This window comes from Uranotaenia lowii, chromosome 1 (genome assembly GCF_029784155.1).
Source record: "Uranotaenia lowii strain MFRU-FL chromosome 1, ASM2978415v1, whole genome shotgun sequence".
Lineage (NCBI taxonomy): Eukaryota > Metazoa > Arthropoda > Insecta > Diptera > Culicidae > Uranotaenia > Uranotaenia lowii.
The window spans coordinates 124,761,769-124,783,854 of record NC_073691.1 but is presented as its reverse complement, the minus strand read 5'-3'; the positions used below and the strand labels follow the sequence as shown (position 1 = coordinate 124,783,854).

At 34.7% G+C, this 22,086-nt stretch overlaps 1 protein-coding gene across 4 annotated transcripts in view; it reads right to left on the bottom strand.

The window, feature by feature from the left end:
• LOC129739802 (choline O-acetyltransferase) overlaps window positions 1–22,086 on the bottom strand; it is a 151,763-nt gene that overhangs the window by 31,070 nt on the left and 98,607 nt on the right. For 3 of the 4 annotated variants that reach the window (XM_055731322.1, XM_055731324.1, XM_055731325.1), the window contains exon 2: window positions 14,876–14,955. The exons of the other annotated variant lie outside the window; for it this stretch is intronic. The gene's annotated coding sequence lies outside the window, so the exon portion shown is untranslated. The remainder of the gene's footprint in view (window positions 1–14,875; window positions 14,956–22,086) is intronic. 4 annotated transcript variants of the gene reach the window in all.

Below are 22,086 nucleotides of genomic sequence, written 5' to 3'. Positions count from 1 at the left end.
ATGTTCAAATCTCTGAACATCGTATAAGACTGCAACACACCTCGCATATAGGGTGGCTTAAATCGCCAATCGATCGTCGGATTCATTCAATTCGTACAAAAGTTCTACACACATCGTATAAAGCGTGATTCTTAATGTCAATTCGCCTGGAATCGTAAATTTGTAAAAATCGACTCGTTCAAAGTAACGTACAACAAATCATCAATGCAACATGAAGTACCAAAATATATCAATCATCGTAATATGATCTTATATGATTCTGCCGAAGTCGTAAATCAGAAAATAATCAAAATACGTACGTATATCGCCTCCACTTTTGGTAGGTATATGCTTTTTCCAAACGTCTTATACGATGATTATTGTCGACATAGATGTACGTATATCCTTTGATATACCTACCAAATTGTTGGCTGGGAACTGACAGTCAGAAGTGCCAATTACAAAAACAACATCGAGAAATCGATTGTTTTTTTGGGTATAACGCAGCAGCCGTGAATTAATCAACAATTATAGATTCGAAATCGTTCATGCTCTCCGGTGAGAGAAAAACGTTTTTGTTGCAAGTATTCCACTGATTCAAATCAAATTAGGCAGATTGAAATTTCCCGTCACAATAATAAGTAATATTGACCAATGAGAGAGCTGAAAAATATTGTCGCTGGCAACGATTGAAGGCTATGAGTGCAAAACCATGTGCTCTCTTGCATTTTTCAGATAGGTACAAAGAAGGTGTCGAATAACACACAGTTGGTAAAGTTTTCGTCGCTAAAGAAAGAAATGGAATTTATGTATGTATAAGCCGCCAGTTTGGTAGGTAAATGCTGTTTTTTCAAGTCTCATAAGATCTTTCTATGATGTATATGGAACGTATATCTAAACAGCAAAAGAATATAGCTACAAGATTGTAGACTCCTATCGCAGAGAAAATAATCAAAAAAAATAAAGGAAACTGCAAACTATTTACAACAAACAATCGAGGTACGTTTCAGTAAATGCGAACAGATCAAAATCCAGTTAATCGATAGGCGAAAGATGTCTTGCATTCTTCTGCGTCCTCGCGTACTGTTCATGTCTTGATAATACAAGTGAATTTTTTTCCTGTGTAAGTTTCTGTTCAACACACGGCGCACAGTGAACTTCTTTAAATCAACTCATAGAGGTTTGATGTCTTCGGATGAACTGTTCTCGGTAATAAAAGCTATCTCATCTCTGATGATATTCTAGCTCAATATTCGAATTAATTTTTGAAAGGTACAAAATTGAAAATATACGTCGGTAAAATGATGATCACGTTACCTTGATTATGATAACACCAGAACGAAAAAAACTACATGTCTCAAAATTTTCTACATTAAAGATGGGATGCTGCCTCATCCAGTGCACTATTCACAAGAATAATCCATCGGGTGGATCCGAAGAATTATTTTTTTAAGTTTTGAATAAATAAACACATTTTTTCGTTAAATTTATGTCTTAATTTATACAAAAAAATATTGAATTTTTTTTTGAAATAAACGATAAAAATATATTTGAAACTCAAAAGAAGATAGAATTTAAAATGATTCAACGATTTAGATATAATATTGTAATTAAATAAAAAAAAACTAATCTCAATAACCATACATGCTTTTGCCAACACTAAAAATATTTACAAAAGCTTTGTAATGCAACTTTTTTTCTACCGTAAAACGGGGTAAATTTATCACCGGGGTTAATTTGATCAACAATCAACTCTTCTAATTTATCATCAATAACTCAGTCTATAGTTTGAATTTTTGAAAACTGTTTTCTACGTTTGAAAGCATATAAATGCATATAAATGGAGTGATTCGTATTTGATTTTTTTTCTTCTAGTAAAAATCTAATTTCTAAATCTTAAAATATTTATTTTTTCCAAGGCTCGCAAACATACAGCTCTCCTGATGATACCAAAAAGCATTTAGAAGCAAACGGGATGTTTAATGCGAAAGAACAATTGTTTTTCTTTGCATATGAACAGTTATAGTGCTATTTTTATAGTCATTTCATGGTGAATTTTTTATATTAAGGTCATTTTCCAAGAGTAAACCCGTATTGGACAAATGGATAGCAGCCCTATCAAATCATTAACTTTGAAAAAAAAAAATGAAAAAGAAATAGTGAGAGCGCCTAGCGGAATGTGTGAAAGTAAAATTTCATTTGTATTTTGAAGCTCAAACTATTGAGCAATTATAATATTTTTTGCCCCTAAATGTAGGCAGCATCTTATTCTGTTTTCGATTATAAATATTTTTTAAATAAAACGTTAAAAATCAAGGTTGATAAACTAGCATATTTAAATATTATGAAGGTGTTTTGTATCCTTTAAAATCAAGAAAACTTATTAAAACCATCAGAATGGAGATTGATCAATGTCACCCCAAAGCATCGAATTCTAAACAGAGACGAAAACGATTTTTAAATCAAATTTAAAGTAGTCTAATAAATTCCTGCATCCATGTTTTACATTCATAGGAATCCAGAACTGGTTTTAAAAATATATAACATGCCACATTCCCCTTAACAGAAAAACAATCGAAATATATTGAAAAAACTGACCAATCTTACACCGGATTACGGTATGTTTGAATCGGAATAAGAAGCAGTATTCAGATCAACCGAATCTGTTTTCAGCATTTAGTTGTATCCTCTTCAATAATAGGTGTTAAAATTTAAAAATAATTGACATTATAGTCTTTTTTTCTTTATTTGTCAGTTTTGAAAGAATGTTCAACCGTTTTTTTAAATTATGATTTAAATAAATAAAACCAATTTTTTTATTTGTAACCTTGAGATCAAAATAAAATAAATCATTCAGCTAAACGAGTCGCCTTTCATAAGTTGTTAATCAGTGTCAAAGATATTTTAAGCATCAAACCAGAAAAAAATTAGCTCTTTTTTGACTTTTGTAAATCTGCTTTACCAATATTGCCTGCACATGATACGGTCAAAATATGGTCAAGGGAAAATGTGTGTAAATCGGTGAAATCATTTATTTAAAAAATCAAATAAAATTTCTTTTTCAAGTTTAATTAGTATAAAATTCTGGAAAAATATTCAGTTGAGCTTCCGCTTTTCCAAATCCGAATTGCCGGGCCTTACGCTTAACCCCTGCCATCAGATTTTGTATAGCCACCTTGTCCACCTTCTTCGCTGCAGAAAGCCAGTTTGCTTTGAACTGCTGCTCGTCCAGTTTTTTTGGTCTTCTTTAGGTTCCGCTTGACAATAGCCCAGTATTTCTCAATTGGGTGGAGCTCTGGCGTTTTGGAAGGGTTCTTGTTCTTGGGCGTAATGACAAGATGCCAAATCCGGACAAAACAGTACGGAACAACCGTGTTTCTTCAGGAAAGGCAGCAGACGTTTATTCAAAGACTCTTTCACGTAAATTTCTTGGTTGACAGTCCCGGAAGCTATGAAAATGCTGCTTTTCAAGCCACAGGAACAGATGGCTTGCCAAACCAGATATTTCTTTGCGAACTTTGACAGTTTTATGTGCTTGAAAATATCTGCTACATTTCCTCTGCCTTTTGCCGTATAAAACTCCTGTCCCGGAAGTTGCTTGTATTTAGTCAGCTTTGATGTAGGTTTCATCGTCCATTACCACGCAGTCAAACTTCGTCAGCATCGTCGTGTACAGCCTCCGGGATCGCGCTTTGGCCGTCGTATTTTGTTTATCATCGCGATTTGGAGTCACTACCTTCTTGTAAGTCGATAGTCCGGCTCGTTTTTTTGGCTCGATGTACGGTTGTAGACGATACACCCAGCATATTTGCGGCATCTCGGAGAGACTGGTTTGGGTTTCGCTTGAAACTACCGGCAACTCTCTTTGTCATCTCAGCGGCTGCCGGTTTTCGATTTCCCCCCGATCCAGACTTCCTGGCTGTCGACAAACGTTCCCCAAACACTTTAATTTCATTTGTAACGGTTAATTTGGAAACTTTTAGCGATTTTGCCATCTTTGCTTGCGAATAGCTCGGATTTTCACGATGCGCGAGCAAAATTTTGATACGCTGCTCTTCTTCCTTGGACGGTCAAAAAAAATCCAAGAATTTAATATATTTGGTCAACGTTTATGTTGAACAAATTGTATTATACATAGCTATAAAGATATCTTCATTGTTTCTCATTTTTCACAAAAAATTTACCCCAACTTCTCCTACACAGTAAACGAAAACTACCGAGTTCGGTAATTTTTTTAACCGAAATCCTAACATGTGTAAATCGTTAAACTGTTCGGTAATTTTTTCGGTAAAAAATAAACGAACATCGGTAAATCGATTCTTCATTTACCGATGTTCGTTTTTTTTTACCGAAAAAATTACCGAACATTTTAACGATTTACACATGTTAGGATTTAGGTAAACAAATTACCGAACTCGGTAATTTTCGTTTACTGTGTACTTAGTAAGTTGCTCAAAAACCTATTTTTATAAACCTACTGACAAATTTGAGATGCGCTATCAAACTTGAATATTAAATTTTTACTCCAAAATATGGATAATGAAAGTGTTTGTCCATGCTTTTGATGGTAACCCTGACGCATATGTAAGTGCAGAACTCAGCTTATCTTGGTTGACTACTCATATCGAACTTAAATCATTTAACTTGAAATGCTATGTAGATATGATCATTCATCGAAAATTTAAAGAAAGGAAACTCGAGATAACATATTTTATTAGGCTTTGCTCAACTTACGCATTTCGAATTCTATTATCGCTGGCGTTGCTAAGCAGAACAAGTTTTACCTTGCCAATGGTTGCTTGCAGCTCCGTGATTGATCGAGCTTATCAATTTTTTGCAAGGGCCAACATAATGGTGCTTGGGATTAGCCGTTCATTCACAATGCACAAAACTCATGCTCCTCCTTTGAAGAAGATCAACAACGGCGCCGGCCACGTCTTTGTAGTCAATGGGGGAATCATGAAAGGATGTTAGTAGGATACTTTTAAGGTTCAATCAACAACCTTTTTCCCCTATATATCGCATATGTTAGTACAGAACTCAATAGAGAAACTTGCCGTCTAACCGCTACTTTTTCTGCTATATTCACAGCTCGCGTTGAGGAACAAAAAGCGTCGATTGCTGCTCGCAAGAACTTGAAATGCAAGTGTTGTCTAACAGGTAGGGAAAAACTGTACAAGACGCACCAGTTAAGCATGATCGCTATTTACAGCGATACCATTCATCTAAGGACCAAATTGGAAGTTTAAGATGATTCACGGATTAGATTTATGTATTATCATTGAGAAAAAATATGATAAAAACATGATTTTTATTATATTTGTGTAAAAAACTAAAACAGCCAGGAAACATACCGCGGCGTAGAACACCAAAACAAATGGACAGAACGCACCATATGGAAAGGTTGGTGAGAAAAAAAACAATGATTATACGAAATGTAATAATTGAAACATCAAATGTTGAATTACATGTTCATCGTATTTTTGTAAACCAACCATTCTTTAGCAAAAAACCATTTATTATAGCTAAACTTATCGAAAATTTCTCTTTTCAAAATACACTTTTCTAGATTTTTATAGGTAAAACGCCTTCAGGTAGGTAAAGAAATTTAATTTCTTGAATGATATCGCGGCAAACATGGTGGTGGATATTTTTTTCAAGTCAAATATTGGTGCACCTTTTTAACTCGAACAAGGACGAAATTTGTTAGAATTATGCATTGTTATCGTTATTCGGGAGTCAGCAAATAAAAAGAATGGCATTTTGTTTGGATATTCGGGTTTCCTCAAAAGTTAACAGCATTCGAAATTGGATTTTAAAACAAGTGGTCTTGTGAGAAGTTTGTAAAATACAAAAAAATATCTATAGTCTTTCGAAAGTGTATACGAATGAAAAAACGATAAGCTGTAGTTTCATCAGATTGCGCAGGCTGGTTTAACATAAAACCTTATATTTTACCCATGAAAAATAACAAGTTTCATGTTGATTTAATTAATCCTTCTGTTTATAAGAAGAACAGAAGTCGTTATAATGAACTTTTCATGTAATAAATTATGAAAAACCTTATTTGCTACAATAAAAATGAAGAAACACATCATTAGAAGCCATAGGTGAGTGTATTTTTGAGAAAGATTGACATGGGCCATCTTACCCCACTGGTGCGTCTTGTACAGTTTTCCACTAATAAGAGTTGTACATTCTGTTGTCGGAATATCTAATGTTTGCTTTTTTAACACATGAATCAACATTATTCGCGGGCAGGACTGGCATACGCTGTGGAACCAGCCTCGATTGGGGCAATTGCGGCATGATCGTTGACTGGTGCGCTTCGAAAAGTGAAAACGCTCTGTTGTTGTGCAACTGCTGGTTGAGTGTGGATAAACTCGCGAAAATAAATTTATATTCATTTTAAGATCCAGTTCCACTTCGAATGAGATGAATCTCAAATCATTCACGTTCGTTCCTCTACGTAGGGTAAAACTGTACAAGACGCACCAGCGGGGTGAGATGGCCCATGCCATTATTTCTGAAATATACACTAACCTACGGCTTCGAATGATGTTTTTCTTCGTTTTTATTGTAGCAAACAAGCTTTTTCATCATTCAATAGATGAAAAGTTCACAAAAACTACTTTAGTTCTTAGAAACACAAGAATTAATAGAATCAGCGTGAAACTTGTTATTTGTAATAAGTAACATTTAAGGTTTTATGGTAAAACAGCCTACGTTATCTGATGAAACTACAGCTTATCGTTTTTCCACTCGTATGCACTTTTTAAATATTTTGTTGTATTTTATAAACTTCCTCCAAATTTTATCAAAAATCAATCATATTAAAATTGGGGCAGAATGCCCACAAGACCACGTGTTTTACGCTCAAATTTAGAATGCTATTAACTTTTGAAAACACCCAAATATCAAAACATAATGCCATTGTTTTTATTTGCTGACTCCCAAATTACGATATCAATGCAAAATTCTAACAAATTTCGTCCTAGTTCGAGTTAAAAAGGTGCACCAATATTCGACTCGAAAAAATCATCTGCCGCCATGTTCGCCGCGATATCAGTCAAGAAATTGAGTTTCATTGCCTACCTGAAGGCGTTTTACCTATAAGGCTTTAAAAAAGTGTATTTTGAAAAGCGAAATTTGCGTTAGTTTTGCATTAGTAAATGATTTTTTACCAAAGTGTGGTTAGTTCACAAAAATACGATAAACATGTAATTATTTACTTTATTCTTCAATCATTACAAATCGTATAATCTTTTTTTAACTAATAATCAAAGGTTTGATGAACCTCTTAGCTGAATGAAACTATGATTTCAAAGTAGTCGGAGATTCCTTTGAATTCAGCTACAGTATTTGAAAGACCCAAATACTAGTATTTCACTAGCTACTTTCTAGCATCCTCAGTGGGCTATCGACTCGATAACCCACTGAGGATGCTAGCAAGTAGCTAGTGAAATACTAGTATTTGGGTCTTTCAAATACTGTAGCTGAATTCAAAGGAATCTTCGACTACTTTGAAATCATCTTTTTTTTACAAGATGGAAATTTGACTTCAAACCATAACAGCCGGGTGTTTGCTGCCGTGAGTGGGTTCGTCCCACTTAAACCACCTTGGGCTTCGTGTGCCAGATGTGCCCCTTGGTTTCACCCTATGATACTACATCAAGGGGTAGACTGTGCTCATGCACTTATACATCTCACCCTTTTCCTCTTTCTCAATTTTTCCTCAATTTCTCCTTGATCATCGTTCTGCTTTATCCTTTTTCCTCTTTCTCCTTTTCCTCTATCGCCAACTTCAGACTGGTACGGAAGACCCCGAAACGTGTGCCGGTTAGGTAACGCTTTCATAATAACTCACGCCCGTAACGCACAACATGAGTCTTGAAGTTTTGGCAGGAATACTTCCTTTGAAAGATCGATACAATCTACTATCACTTCGGTTCCTCATCAGGTGTGAGGTCATGAACCCATTGGTGATCGTTCATTTTGAAAGGTTACTAGAGCAAAATCTTCATACCAGATTTATGTCTATATACCATGTCCTCATGTCAATGCAGGTAAACCCTTCTTCGTACTCTTCAACTCGTGTTTTCATCCCAGACTACGATAATTCTTCTGTCCAGTTTGATTTGTCTATGCAGCAGGAAATTCATGGAATCCCGGATTCGCATCGCCCACTTCAGATTCCAAGAATTTTCGAAGCTAAATATAGACACGTCGATGCTGACAAAATGTACTTTACCGATGGGTCTCTAATTGAGGAATCAACGGGATTTGGAGTTTTCAACGAAACAACTAGCGCCTCTTATAACCTCCAGTCACCATGCTCTGTATATATAGCAGAGTTAGCTGCTATTCACTGGGCCTTGGACAGCATCGCCTCACGGCCTGTTGGGCACTACTACATTGTAACGGATAGCCTAAGCTCAGTTGACGCAATACGCTCAATACGACCGGAAAAGCACTCGCCGTTCTTCCTAGAGAAGATACGGGATATTTTGAGTGCTTTAACAAGACGTCGCTTTTCCATCACCTTTGTTTGGGTTCCCTCGCATTGCTCGATAGTGGGCAATGAGAAGGCAGACTCTCTGGCAAAGGTGGGGGCGACGGAAGGCGACACGTATCCACGTGAAATCGTCTTCAACGAATTCTACTTCTTGGTACGAGGGAACTCTCTTGTCAACTGGCAGCGCAAATGGGACGAGGATGACAAGGGTCGGTGGTTCCACTCGATTATCCCAAAGGTAAGCCTTAAACCATGGTTCAATAGATTGAACTTGAGTCGGGATTTTATTCGTATATTTTCCCGTCTCATGTCCAATCATTGTTCCTTAGACGCGGTACTCTATCGTTTTGACATTGCTGGTAGCTATTTGTGCAGTTGCGGCCTTAGTTACCATGACATCGAGCATATTGTTTGGTCGTGTGAGGTCCATCTTGTCGCCAGAACGAATTTAATAGACTCCCTTAGGGCCCGAGGAAAACCACCTAATGTTCCAGTTAGAGATGTACTAGCTGTGCTAGATTTGGACTACATGTTCGAAATCTACCTTTTTCTAAAAGCTATCGATCTTCGTCTATAATTTCTTTTTTATTTTCATATTTCCCTTTCTATCTTCCTTTCTCCTCTCACAAAGTGTTAAGTTAAGAAAACAATTGTAAACAACAAAATCGATTTTGGCTCCTTAAAGCCTAAAGGTATAAGCCGTTTCAAATAAAGAATTGTTAAAAAAAACTCACGCCCGTCACAGCATCCACTTTCCCGGGGACCTCGAAACGTGTGCCGGCTAGGTAACGCTTTCAAAGTAACTCGCGCCCGTCACAGCAACCACTTTCGCAGGATTTCTAACCACCAAGGCATGGCCGATTGAGAAACTACCAAGCTAGAATCCCGACACGACCACCCCGAATGGTATCTCCGCTTCCTTTTGCTGCAGGAAAGATCGTAGCTGAGTACGTGAGACCTTTTAAGTCCCACCACACGTATGAGTCCAGATTAGGGTTATACCGCGCCCTAAGATCGCGTTGCTTTTGAATTAAAGAGTCATACGAGGCCCAAGACCTTCCATTAGCTTGTCAAATTTGGTTGACTTTCTCGCTCTCTCCGTTCATCATCTTTCCTGATTCTTATCAGATCGCGCATGATTTGCGAGATTTCGTCGACTATAGCACGCCACGACTGTTCGTCGCGACACATTTCACTCACTATGTTTTCAGCGTTCGTTTTGAAGTTGTTGACGCCTTGAATTGAACCAGGGGCAGACAAAGATAGCATGTTCTGCCGATTCCTCCGTCTCTACGCATTCCGGGCAATAAGGCGAGCTGATAAGCTTAAACCGATGAAGGTATTGCTGCAAATCGTATAATCATTGTTTCATTTCTTACCACCCTTCCTGTTTGGTGCGTTTTGTCCACTAGTTTTGGCATTCTACCCCGCGTTTTGTTTTCTAGCTGTTTTAGTTTTTTACAAAAATATAGTCAAAATCGTGTTTTTATCATTTTTTTTCAATAATACGTAAATGTGATCTCTGAATCGTCATCAACTTTCCATTTGGTTCTTAAATGATTGGTATCGCTGTAAATAGCAATTCTGCTTAACTGGTGCGTCTTGTACAGTTTTCCCCTACTAACTTGGATACTTCAACGGTTTGATCGATTCCCAAATTTTGTTGAACTAATTTCAAAATGTCGTTTTCGGTAGTGGATGGGTTGAATCTTGATAAGAAGAAGTGAAATTTCGGTTGGGGATCAAATTGCTGGAAAACCAGCAATCCAGATTGCCTGAAACCAGCTTTTTTCAACACAACCGGCTGTATTTGGTTTCAAATTTATTTTCAATTCAAAATTAAATTTTCAATAAGCAATAAAAAAAATTAGGTACTCCCATTTTTCAATAAGGGATTTGTTTATTTCCACTGGCAGATATTATTTAATCTTTCTATTATATAAAATTCTCTTGTAACGGTGTTTGTAGTACTACTCCTCCTAAATGGCCCAAACGATTTAAATGAAATTATTTTTAGAATATTCTGTAGGCATGCGAATCGGTTTATATCGAATAAAAACAACACAAAGTCGCATAAATTGTCCGTAATAGTTGATTTTGTAGATTTTTGAATCAAATTAAAGTCATGGCTTCCATTTTTTCGAGATTTTTCTTTTCCTTTGGGCGGTTTGTTTTTCGTCTCCAAGGTTGAGGCGTCGCGAGCAAACGTCGCGAGAGAATAGTATCCATGGCATAGCATACTGATTTGTGGGAACATTTGGGCGCGTATTTCTCAACCAAGCATACTGTCAATGCATGTGGTGGCGCTATGAAACCTAGATGTGATTTTTTATTCTCCTTGACTCCTAGCTCATTTGTACAGCACATATAAATGAATGACGCCTAAATGTGACCCAGATTGATATTTTGCCGATCGAATCAAAACCATCTTAAACGATTTTAAAAATTAAAACTATTCTGATTTCGTGTTATTTAAAGCAGCAATTGTTGTCTAAAAAGTATGAAATAATGGTATGACTGTTTGCGGACCTTTAAAAAAAAGTAGGAACATTTACATACAATTTTAAAATCAATACGTCTAGAAGGTTAGTTTTGATGCATATCGAAAACAGAAAAAAAGAATTAGATGTTTTCAACAGAAATAGATCGAATACATTTTTTGAACATGTTCTTAACTGAATATGTATCAAGCGCCTTATAAATTTTCAGAACAACAACAAAATCCGATGAAAATAAACAGACACTGAGCTGAACAAGAGGCTGTCTTTTAAAATTGAGGATTGATGTTTTCAAAGTCCGAATGCAGAGAATTTTTTTGCAAGCATAAGTGGAAGTTATCATTAAAATAAACCACTTGTATGTATGTATGTAAGGGTCCCCCATCGGTAGCAAGGTCCTGCCTATGGCTGTGTGGCTTGGCCTTTGAATTTCTTCAAGGGCTTCCACGGTCCGATGGTTCGTCGAAAGAAGGCATCCAACCCGCAGAAATTTACAATGGCCGGCTACCCGTGCCGCTTGCAATTATTTCTTTGGGTTATCCCCAGATGCATTCCTTCTAAAATATATATTTATCTGATCTGCAGATTAAGGAACAATAAACAACAAGAAATATGAGCATATAATGATACATTTAAATTAATAATAATAATAATAATAATAACAAAATTACAGTTATGATTATCATGATATTTGAAAAGGATACGAGTTGATACTGATATTGATTTCAATCTCAGTTAAGTTTTGCAGTAGTGGGGCACCATAAAACACTATTATTGATTTCAAATTTATGAATAAACATGGAACGAACTCACCAATATATCACAGATTTGGTTTCATGCCTGCAGGTTTCCTCTTGTCACATTCCTGTTCCCTATACCCGAACCTTTTCACCACTTAACAAACGCAACACAATTTAATCGTATTGCAAAGATTAAGCGTTTGTTTAATTAGCCCGCCAACACTTGCACTATACATTGCATCAAAACTTGTTAGCAATTTTTCTGCATGAAGCGTTCGATAAAACACACCGCCATTTTCTCAATTTTTTCAGCACTAAATATTCGTCCTCAAATCACAACTTTCCAACTTTATCCACTTAAAATGTTTGATTAACCATCACACCGAGGCATCTTATACCTGTCAATCACAATTCGAATCTACATAACCGAATCTTCCATTGCACTACACCCATCAACCCTTCAATGATGCGATGAAAACTGACGCCATTCCACTAATTAAGATGATATTCAAATTTAACAGCCCGATCCTTCAAAACACATACCTAGATAGTTTTAATGACTCCAAAGAAAGAAACCAGCCTCCGAACCACCAAATCAAGAAAAAAATACACATGATTCGTTCCCGCCCCGCTCTCGAGCACCGCTGATAATTTCAAACACAACGCACGACCACATTTTTACATACACGAGTGCTCATTAAAATAAACCACTTTATCATAAAAAAAAAGATGAGGATATGCACAACGTTCAACGTTTACAAAAAAAATATAAATCTTTCCTTGATCTATAAATTGTTGGGCTAATCATACATGGACTTATACTGCAAAAAAAACTTTAGATTTATCAATAAAATTGGCTAAAACAAACAAGAGCAAGTATTGCAATCATTTCAAAGCCTTAGACTATGTTTCGCATCTATGAATATGTTCAAAAAAGCATTGTGTTTTCACTTGCCTCAATAAACTGGACAAATGTTCGCTTAGAAATATCTTTATGTCAACATGTTCGCATATTTTACGTTCAACAAGAGTTTGTTGAGACCTGATTTAGTTAAGCGAAAATCGAAAATTGATTTGTTCAAAGAATTTCAATTTTTTCTTAGATTGATAAAAGTACAACTATGGTAAAATTGAAATTTAAAAATAAAAGCAAAAGAAACTTTGATAACTGTAAACCTTCTCGGCGCAAAAATCTACATTTTGAGATTCTTTGTAATTTTTGCATGAATTTCTAGAAAATATTCATACCACCATCAAAGCATGAACAGAATTTTTTTTCGATCTATTCAATTTTTGAAGGTCTGTTAGTTGAAATCTTTTAAAAGACCCTCATTACAAAAGAAAGAAAATTGCTGTTATTCAGTTGAATAACAAAATTTAAATATATTTTTTTCACTTTTTAAAAACCATTCTTTTCCTTGATTCATTGGGTTACAGCTTATCCATATGAATTTTATTTCCACTTTTTTTTTAAACAATTGTATAGTAATTTTCAGTAAAAAAAAGTCGCCAGATGCTGTTTGGCATTACTTCAAGTTGTAATGTGTCATGTCTCCTTATATAGTATATGGCGAAAACATTATAACCATGATTTTAACATGGGAAGGTATTTGGGTACGAGATATGTTTTTATGAGTATTACAAACCTGTTTGCACCGCAGTGTTAAAATGGGAGGAACAAAGGGAGTTCCATATGAATTGCGTTGAATAGCTTGAAAACTTATCAGGGATTACATAGGTTTGTTGACAGGAATCGACAATTTATCGAGAAAAAGGAAGAGAGATTGTTTGCATACGAAAAATTTGTGCCCCTTCCTTATTTCTGGGTAGAGTGGGAAGGAAGATATTTATTTTTATCATATTTGGCATAATTTGAAAACTTATGAGACAGATAAAGCGAAATGTTGCGTCATTTAGATACAAAAAATGATTTAACAATAGCATTTCTTGCATTGCAAGAGGGAAAGAACTGGTAGTCCATATTATTAAAACATACATTTTGATAGCATGATGAACTTTTTGAAGCTTATAAAAACAGAGTAAACTTTTCAGAGCTTGAAAAACAAACCTAGAGATCAATTTTAAGAAAATATTATTAAAACTTCTCTGAACTGTAGTTGGAAACTTCAGGTGCTGCTCTTTTTTTTAAAGCATTCGCTTCTAAATTATGTTGAAATTTAGTTTGAAACGCTGTCTAGACAATAAAGCTGAATTTTAATTATTTTAACAAATTGAATTCAATTTTGGAAGGTGGAACAAAACATACCGGGTCAGCTAGTTTAGTTATAAACATTTAAATAAATGTTGCCAAAAACAAAAAAAGAATGAAATTTTTTTTTTTTTCAATTTATGACTACCATTCAAAATTTAATTCAGAATCCAAAAAAATTCGGTTGAATTTTAAATAAAAGTGCTGAAAAAGAAACTGTGTTGTAGAAATTTTAAATTTATGCCTCCAAAACGAAATTTATTTGAGCAAGTTTAATAAAAATAATCATGGTAAGTTTTTTGGAAGCCTTAAATACAGTTAAAAATCTGTCGAAAAGTTTTTGCTAAATGTGCTACAATTGTCAACATTTCTACCACTTTCTCCTAACATGAGTGAACTTGCTCTTAGTCACAGTTTGTTAAATTTTCCATCCTGAGAGCACCTGTATCCGTGGTCCAAACAGCCGGTTTAGACCCAAATTCCGACCAAAGCAACCGCACTGGCGATTCACTATACCAGTTTCAACTTAACTTTTGTTTTAGAACTGGTATAAGATTGGTCTAGAACTGAGCCGATTTGGATCCAGTTTCACGCTGTTCTAAACAATTTGCCATTTTTTGTATTGATAGGATCTAATTTAGCTGGTCCCATTCTTGTATAAGTTAGACCCGAGAATAGGCCACGGATACAGGTGCTCTAAGTCAAATAAATTTATAATGTATTTTTAAAATTTTATAAAGCTAACCGTAATATGGTTTTTTTTTATTTTATCAAACATTTGTAAAAAATTAGACCTCTGTAAGTGATTACGATTTAAAAAGATATGGCTGAAGAATTCATGTCACCACAGGGATACAAACGATTTTTAGAAATCTGAGAATTCGAGCATCGATTGTTTGTCTGTGCTTGAATAACTGGTTTCAGCAAAACTTACCTCCGGGAACCCAAATTCGTCGACCGCCTCCGTCGTAGACAACCATTTTTTCGGAAGTGAAAGGATCGAATCTTTCCATCCTGGATCGGACACGAATATGACGAGTGGTTGTTGATAAGGTTTGAGATCATTTTTGGCGATGAGTATGATGGGCAATGCACAATTGATGTGGTTGATCATGAAAAGAGATAAAAGTATAGAAAAATGAGTTCGGTGCCGAGTATAAAAACCTTTTTTTTTTGTTTTGGGTATACATTTAAGCGTTTGGGTTAAAAGTGCGATTCCGTGTTCAATGTCACATCCTATCGTTTTTTGCACGTATTTACACCCTTTCAAACGTGCGAGATGTATTCCATTGAGGAAGTTGCTTTGTTTTGCTTCGAGAATAAAAAACGAGCAGAAACATTAGTACCATAAAGGGAATATTCTGAAAATGTTGTGTTAAAGCATTCGGGCTTGTTTTCTTGATAAATTTAATTGGATATGCGCATTCTTCAGCAGAGCAGAACCCGATTCAGAGAAAAGTTGGCAAAATAAGGCAGAGAAACACAAAGCAAGACAGAGCATCAATCCTCTAGGGGGGAAAAGTTAAAGTAGCTGACAGGCTGCACATCCACCCCCCTTAGCTTGCCGTAAATGGAAAACAAACTGAAGTTTTCTCATTTTGTTTGTATTCGCCTAGACTTTTCCCCCTTTCGGTTGGGAGATAAATTTCTCGACTTGTAGTATTGTTTGATTGTGTTCAGAACAAACGACAGGTACCAATGTTAACACAATGCAATAATGCTTTAAAGGAAGCCGATTTTGAATGTGAAACGAACGAACAATTTGAAATTGTGAGGTAAATTGCTTCATTTTATCAAAAATCATAATAACGCTTGTAAATTCTAGTATGATTAATACCTTAAAGTAATTTAAAAAAATAAACAGAAAAAAAAATTTACATCTACATTACATTTACATTTACATTATCTTCTTGAATTGGCATATTTTTTTGTATTAGATTTTGGTGTGAAGATTACCTCTGGATTTGTATTTAGGTATTTGCACCGTCTTGAGTTTTTCCGTTTCCCCGCACAAGTATGGATTCTTCAAGATTCCCTTTTTATCCCTGCAGGTGGTAACTTAATGAAGAACATTTTGTTGCACGCCATTGTTTACGTTGGAAGGAGAAAATGTATCTACTGGTTTACTACTGTATTACGGCTTCATTATATTTCTAAACGAAACGAATACATTGCGTGAAGCGTGTTCAGAAAATACAATAAGGTATTTTCTGAGACTGATGCTGGTGGGCTTTGTTCACAGTTAATTTCTATTTTGAACGTTGAAGTTTAGACTTATTCAATGATTTTATGAAAGAGATTTTTTTTCCTTAAAATTAAATATTCGTTGTTATATCGCGCCAAAATTGAGTGTTTGTTATTTTGTAAAAGATTTAATTTTTGTAGTTTACATAGTAGTTATCAGTTGTACCTCGTGTATCCAATGCAAGATGTGTGTTGTCACCCTATGTTATGCTAAAGCATGGATCATCAGAAATCTGGACGCACTGTTTATTATACCATAGTGCTCCTAGTTGTCGGATCTAAAATTTTTTGACAGTACTTTGTTCGGAAATGTTTCCTCTATCAGTGCTGAAAATTTCATTACGATTAGTTTTGTTCCAAAAAAGTTACACGTGATAGAAGCCGCGAGACGAAAATTAATTTTGGACACCCACGTTCAAAAACCTGATGTGGTCTGGTTCAAAAATCGCGAAATCTGATTTGAGGAGGCTTCCTGACCAAAAATTTTACAAAGCCACTGGTCGGAGTGATGTCCCTATCAAGTTCAAATTCGTTTTTGCCAATAAATTTGCAGAAAAGTGTTTGATCTGGCAAGGTATTTGGAGCTGCGGCCGAAAAACCCCGGTTTTTTTGTGAAAAACAAGACCATGGACTCCGAAATGTACAAGGAGGAGTTCCTGAAAAATGTTTTTTTCCTTTTGTTAGATCTCACAAAGAACCAGTACAGTTTATGCTAGATTAAGCTAGCTGCCACTACAGCGAAGAGGTACTACAGTGGTATCGGGCCAACTGGTGGATTTTGTCGAAAAGGACGTCAACCCACCCAACTGCCCTCAATTCCGCCCTATCGAAACATTTTGAGCAATTGTTAATCAGACGATGAAGAAGAATGATAGGACGACTCGGGATGCAACAGAGATGAAGAAATTGTGAAACAAAATGGCCGCTGAGGTCAGTGAATAGGGTGTCCAAACTTAGATGAGTGGTTCTCGACGAAAAGTACGAAATTTCATCAAAACAACATCGGAATAATTTTATTATTTTTCCTTAAAAGTGCAGTAAGAACCCTACAATTTGAGCACAATACATTTTTATTTCGTTCACATAGCTTCGAGATAGACCCTTTTTAATGCGTCCAGATTTGTAGTGATCCATGCTTTATGCTATGCTATGCTATTTCAGATCGTAAAAACATTTCTGGTATTTGTCTTAATTATATCGGTCCTATAAAATCCTAAAACATAAGGTGATGTTGTTTTATAAACCCGTTCGATTTTGGCCTATATGCCGAAATCGAACCGTACCAAAATCAAACCGTACTAAACAGAGTGGAGTCTGTATTTGAAGAAATGTTCATCAAAATTTTATTAAAAATTGTCTATCATTCACGACCTCAAGTTTAACGTATAGAAATATAACAGACTGTTTTTAGTCGATGTATTTTTAATAACTTATCAGCGTCGTGAGAAATGTTTAGTCAAAAAGTATTGAAAATTTGTCTCCAATTAAGCCAGTCTCACATCAGGCGAATGTTTGTGTCAAATAATATTCATTTTTCCATACTATTTAAGTGGATCATTTTCAATCATATGAAAATACTAGCATACCCGGTAAACTTCGTCTTACCATTTGGCGTTTATTTTCTATTTTTCCTATATTTCTTTACATTTCCCTTCTTTTCCTTTACTCGAATCGTCCCGCTCAATTCTATCAAAATTAAACCAAAGAATTTAAACTCAACGGGTCTTTAAAAATCCAATTTTTGTAACTTGTTCAATGAATAACTGTTTGTTGTTAATTTGTATGTTTCATTTGCTGTATTCCATTCAGTAGATTTATTTCGTTTTGTTATATTGTTTTTAATATCGGGACATTTTTTGTAGTATTTGCCAAATAGTTTGCCTAATACAGCGCTTTCAGCTCCCATTTAGCTTTGGATGGTGTATTTTTTAGAACTGTAGAAATGAAACACATAAGAAAAGATTTTTTACTAACCATTTTCAAACAGCTTATTATTCACTATCCTCAAGCTTCGAAGCAGTTTGAATTATAATCCATATTTTCACCAAATCATTTCAAAAAAGTTTCTCCTGATACTTAAGTTATAGACTTAACACATTTCAACTTAAAGTGTTCCCAACAGCACTTGCCATGGCATTTAATCTGGTGATTTTGTGTATTGCAAATTCATTTTTTTTATTCAAGCAAAAAATGCAAATTAATTCCTTTGAACTTTAACCCAATGAATCAAAGAAACGATTGGTTTTGAAAAGAGGAAAACATATGTTTAGATGTATTCACCCATTATTTTAAAGATTTTAATTGAAGCAGCTCTGATTTCAAAATTTCCTGAACATTGTTGGTGGTGTTCTGCGATTTCATTTAGGATTACGCTATATTTTTAAGATTTTATAAAATTTAATTGAAAAGCAGTTTTTTTTTAATTTAATAGATCGAAAAGAAATTATCTGCTCAGGCTTCGATGGTTTCATGAGTTCATTTTGTTTCCTGGAAATTATCATATAAACAAAACCATAATAAAAATTATGTGTCTTTTTTACTGTAAATCTTGATTTTCAAAAAATAAACACCGGTCAAATCCTAACGTATATCACCACAGTTCAACTTCCATATTCTCTGGAAAAAAGTAATATTTTCAAAAAAAATATTAATTATGTTGACAAAAAGAAATATCGAAGTATACATTTGTCCCATTTATTGGGGCAAGTGAAAACACATAGGTCTTTTTCAGATGCGTCAGTGAAAAGACTTTAAAATTAATTTAATACTTGTTCTTGTTTGTCTGTTTTATCAACTTTAATTGCTATATCCTAAGTTTTTCTCCGGAATACATTAATACTTGGTACTTCACTGAATGCTGTTCAACCAAAAGACCTTGATTTACAAAGACCTTTATAATAATTTTGAATATCAGCTTCAGATTCAACACTCGGGATATCCTTTCTGGCCATTTTGAAGATAAAATTCTTAAATTGTAGATGTTTCATAGCTAAATAGCGCGTTTCCACTTATTCCACCTAAAAAATTACAGGAATTAATATCACTTTCACTTAATTAACACTTTCAGGTCATATTAAAAGTTAATCATAAAAATCTGCTGCCCCTTGAATATCAATCACAAAAAAGCTTTTCAACAAAAAAGTGAATCAAAAGTCTCTTCTATATAGCCAAAATATGTAAAACAAAAACACACTTTTCCTGTTAAGTTTGTACTTGAATTGTGTGTAAACAAAAAGTAAACGTGTAAAAAGTTTTTTTGGTGAATGATTTAAAAAAAAAAAGAGTTAAGTTTATTTAATCTGATTTTTTTTTGGGCCCAACAATTTTTAGATGCCCAGAGACGAACCAGCCAAAGGCTGAAAGTCTCTTTAATAAAGACACAAAAAAAAAAAATTTTTAGATGAAGAAATAATGTATACATTTTTTGTAAAAGTTGATAGTTTCCACTTGCTCTAGTCTACTTTCTTAATTGAAAATTCTTCCGGAAAATGCATATCCTCACTTTTTGTTATTAAAAAGTAGATTATTTTATTGATAACTTCAATTTACGTTTGCAAAAAATCAAATAGTTCATTCGGCATTTTCAAACTTCAATCCTATCTAATCTATTTCAAAGAACAGACTCTTGTTGAGAGGACGAATGCCCAAGTTGATTAAAATCCTCTACAAATAAACAAAATAGAATAGAATAGAATCTTGTTCAGTTAATGTGTCTAGCGTTCTAGGCGTATTGGATTATACGAAATGGAATGTAAAGCTTCCCAATTTCTTATTTTCAAACGTCCGCAAAGTGTCATAACATTATTTCATATTTATCTTTACCAAGTTAATATTTTTTGGACAACAATTTACTACTTAAATTAACACGAATTAAAAATGGTTTTGATATTTGAAATCGTTTATATGGTTTTGATTCGATCGATAAAATATCAATCCGTGTAACATCTAGGCGTCATTTATTACCATGTGCTGTGTACAAATAAGCAAGAAAAAAAAACACATTAAGGTTGCATATCGCCCCCACGTGCATGAGAAATATACATAGGTACTTGGTTGAGAAATAGGCGCCTAATTTTTAAATTTTTCCAGCGATCAATGAACAGTATGCTATGGTTACTATTATCTTGCAACGACGTTTGCTAGCGACGCTTCGCCCATGCAGATGAAAAACAAACCCTCGAAGAAAAGAAAATCGCTAATAATGGATGCCCGACTTTTCAATTTCAGATTTTGGCAAAACAAATATTATATGTTTCATTCGATCAGCAAAATGTCAACCTGAGTCACATCTAGGCGTCATTCATAACCATGTGCTGTAGAAATGAGCTAGGAATCAAGAACAACAAAAACACATCAAGGCTTCATATCGCCACCCCTTGCATTGAAAATATGCTTGGTTGAGAAATACGCGCCAAAATATTCTCACTGATCAGTATGCTATGCCATGGTTACTATCCTCTAACGACGTCTGCTCGCGACGCCTCGACCTTGAAGACGAAAAACAAACCGCCCAAAGGAAAAAAAAATCTCAAAAAAATGGAAGCCATTGTAGGGTACAGATGAATAGGTTATAGATTAAGAAAAAATAATATAATGGAAAAACTTGCAATATCTGTGGCAACTGGAAATATAACACGAACTTGTAGATTTTCATTTCATCGTGTATTCGTTTGAACGAAGAATTGACGAAAAGTAGAACGTTAAGTGAGTGAGAGTGAGAGAGATGGAAAAACGAGCGACGAAAAAGAGTTAGTTGAGTAACGAATTTTCAGGACTATAGACGCGGTTAGTTAATTGTTACGTCGATGATAGCAAAGAATCCGACAGCCATGACTTTTATATTTCATTCAAAAAACTACAAATGTAATCATTACGGACAATTGATGCGACTTTGTGTTGTTTTTATTCGATATAAACCGATTCGCATGGCTACAGAATATTCTAAAAATAATTTCATTCGAATCATTTGGGTCTTTTCGGAGGTGTAGTACTACAAACACCGTTACAAGAGAATTATATATAATAGATAAATTACATAATTTGGTGTATTTTCGGTTGTTGTCTTTTCTCAGCAAATGAAGAAAAACTCCAAAACGAGATTAAAGTCGAACCCGAACCCGAATGACTTTTTGCTCCCATATGTTTTTTTGATGCCTTTTGGGTCACCAAGCATCATAGTAAAATTTGAGATGATTTGATTGATTCCCGAGTTTGCGCAACGCGTTTCAATTTTGTTTGGAAATTTGTATGGAAGAAGAAATTTTTGCACATTAAATCATTCAGAAAATTCAAATAAGCTTGAAATGAAATCGGTCTTAATTTTTGGTTCTAACTATTCTTAAGCTTCATTTTTTGATAGAATGACAAGCAGCATTTCAAAAAAAAAAATTATAACCTTTTTAAAATAAAAAATCTGAATCCATTGAAAAGTATTCAAAAATGGCAGACTTTGCTTGCTGGAGGTGTTATTAATTGCATGAAATGTTTTTGCAAAACTTATGTTAATCATTAAAATTTCTGGCTATGCAAAGCAGTTTTTTGATATTTGTTTTTTCCATCCTACGGTTACACAGCTTGAATTGTACTGCGAGAATCAAGAAATACTTTTCATTCAAGGTTGAATTTTTTGGAACCTTCAGTACATCTTGGGCGATTTTTTAATAAAAAGTTTTGTTTTCCCATACAAATTTCCATACAAATCAAAATTCTTGCACTAATTCAGGACTAAATGGATCGCTTCCAAAATTTGTATTGCTATTTCTGGCAGCAGAAACAATTAGAAAAAGTTATGGGAGTTGTAAAAATTGAAGAATTTGAAATTTCCATACAAAGCTTGCAGCAGTCTAATGCGCATACGCCTTTTCTGATCAAAAGTTGACGAATAGTGAATAGCTAGCGAAT